The following is a 2,625-nucleotide window of genomic DNA, read 5'->3' as shown; positions in this document are numbered from 1 at the left end:
TTCATCACCTATTAAATACAGGGCAAGCATGGCTATACATAATAATTTTGAGTGCAATGCAGTCTTATAAATTTAATGTACACACTTTAAATGATGCAAACAGCCATATGAAATTGCGTATGATTAGAAAACAGGATGAACTCATTTTGCCTCCTGCTTGGTTTCTCATAAACATGAATACATAATATTGTTATGCACTGTTGTTCATAGATGTCTTTTTACATAAAGGGTAAGTATCATATTACTTTAACAGATTATTTTTGGGATTCTGCATGTTATTTTTGTTTCATCAGATATGTGCCCCAGTTAAATAACATTTTTCAAAAAAATGAAAATATCACAAAACTTGTCATGTTAATTTTGAAAAAATAATTGAAGTGTAGTACATATTATTAGATAGGATGTCATTCCACTGGTCTATATAAACAAAAATCAACTGTTCTTGAAAATTGAAGCATTACCTTGTATAATTAATAAAGTACATCAAATCAGATTTGTAAATAAAATATTGTTTAAATCTAAAGCATTCAATATTTTGATTAGATTATTTTTTTAAGGAAAAATATTTAACGTGTATGTGCCGGATTTTTTTTTAAATAGTTTTTTATAATTGCAATGGAAGGGCAATTGTCTCATTACAAGTGGTACAGAAGCCAATACATGGGTTACCATAGATATATATATCTATTTTTATATAGATATATATAAACAAGTGAATACTGTGGAACAAGTTTTAAGATCATTTTGGAAAAAAAACAGTTCTGTAGAAATGCATATTTGTATTTGTTTCTCTAATAAATCTGCAAATAGCTTTAAACACAAATTAGTTTTAATTATTTAAATTATGAGTTCTGTTAAGTACATAACACTTGTTTTGCCTTATATTTTGTGAAAACATTGTCTGATGGAAATGAATAGAGGCTTAGTCTGAAAATCAAGATAGGTCTGCATTTATTGGAAAAGGTCAGATATTTAGCATTGTCATGTTAACTTGTTTGATGTTATTGAAGTTTTTGCACAAGAACAACTACACTGCCGCTGCTTCCTTCTTCCTCAAAAAAAAAAAAAAAAAACAACACCAGTGTAGCCATTGCCCATATATATATCAGCAAAGGACCAATTTGTAACATTTGTATCTGCTTTAACTCAATCAAGTAAAAGAATAGCAAATGAATGAAATCACATGTTCAAATGATGATAAGCAAAAGTTCATTTGATAATCAGCTTCTTTTAAATACAGCAATAAAGGAACATAGATTCTTCTGAACTATAGTGCCTTAGTCTTTAATATCATTTACATATTATGATTAAAATTGCTAAGCCAAAATGCATTTATTTTCCTGAATTATGATGATAATATTTCATGTTGAAGGTGTGTTAGGATAACATATGGTCATGTATTCCTGTTAATATAATCTCCATTTTATGTTAAATGCCATTAGAAAGATAGATATTCAAGAAAAATACTTGGGTCGTTTTTTTTGTGGGGTGATCTTTCTGCTTGTGCACTTACTTAACATTTCATGAAGGACTCATTTGTGTATTACAGTCCTATGGAACTATAATTAATATTCATATTATAACAAAATTTGGATTTGCTAATTTATTTTTAACTAGCAAACTATTTGGGGTGTTCTGGCACATTAAAACTTGAAGCACTTTCATTGGGTTATCTAAATTTACAAGTTTGATCAATAACAAAATATTGTCAAATACTTGTCAGTGTTTTAGATGATAGGCAATTAACATTTTTCTTTAAAGGAATTATGGTAACCTATCTTTAAAAAAAGAACTTATACAAATTTCCACATATTTTATATTATTTTTTCCTAAGTATTAGTGTAGATCAGATCTTTGGTAGATCAATATGTTAAAATACTTCCATATATTTAAATATTTTAGATAGATGGTAATTTTAAGGTATTTCTTTTTTTTCTCATTGACTTTATTGGTACATTTTAAGTATACAGTGTAGTTACATTCATCATTGGGAACTTGTACCTTTACATGACAGGTTTTGGTTCTCCTTTTTTCCCCTTTAAGGTATTTTCATATTTTTTTACCTCTGAAAAAGCTCTCATTAGAGAATGATCATAAAGCTGAAGTAATATCAATCCATGCTGAAGTTGTAAAGTAAACCAAAACTTTAGAGTTTAAAGCATAGTACAAAATTGAAGTGAAACTTAAAAAAAATATATATGGCATAACACAAACTGGCTTATCTCTCATCTCATTTTGAGAGATAAAACACAAGCTGAAAGAATAAAACCTTTTGATTTTGAATTATTTTAAATGTTTGCATTCATATCAAAGCCTAACTATACTATGTTTCAAATTTCTTAGGAAAAACATCTCCAGTCAGTACTGTACAGAATACGTTTTATGGGGCTTGAGTGCCTACTGAAAATCAGTTGCTAATAAATTTACCACCTAGGGCCACAACTCAAAAATCTTTAATAATTCAATCTTTCATAAAGATTATATATTTTTGGTTTTATTTGTTTGTTTCTTTGTTTTTTACAAAAGAGGGCTATTTACAAATAGAGTATTAGAGGTAATTATCAGGGCAATTTTATCTAGACAACTTCGACATAGAAAGGCCAAATATTCAATTATTATATGTTC

At 27.8% G+C, this 2,625-nt stretch overlaps 1 protein-coding gene across 8 annotated transcripts in view; it reads left to right on the top strand.

Moving 5' to 3' along the window:
- Nova1 (NOVA alternative splicing regulator 1) overlaps positions 1–299 on the top strand; it is a 143,570-nt gene extending 143,271 nt beyond the window's left edge. For all 8 annotated transcript variants that reach the window (XM_033765109.1, XM_010626978.2, XM_033765104.1 and 5 more), the window contains one exon: positions 1–299. This exon is cut by the window's left edge and continues 5,020 nt beyond it. The gene's annotated coding sequence lies outside the window, so the exon portion shown is untranslated.
- Positions 300–2,625: the final 2,326 nt, after the last annotated feature.

This window comes from Fukomys damarensis, unplaced genomic scaffold (genome assembly GCF_012274545.1).
Source record: "Fukomys damarensis isolate Sample0158 unplaced genomic scaffold, DMR_v1.0_HiC HiC_scaffold_17, whole genome shotgun sequence".
NCBI lineage: Eukaryota > Metazoa > Chordata > Mammalia > Rodentia > Bathyergidae > Fukomys > Fukomys damarensis.
Note: the sequence above shows the minus strand (reverse complement) of the source record. Positions and strands in the feature narration are given on the sequence as shown.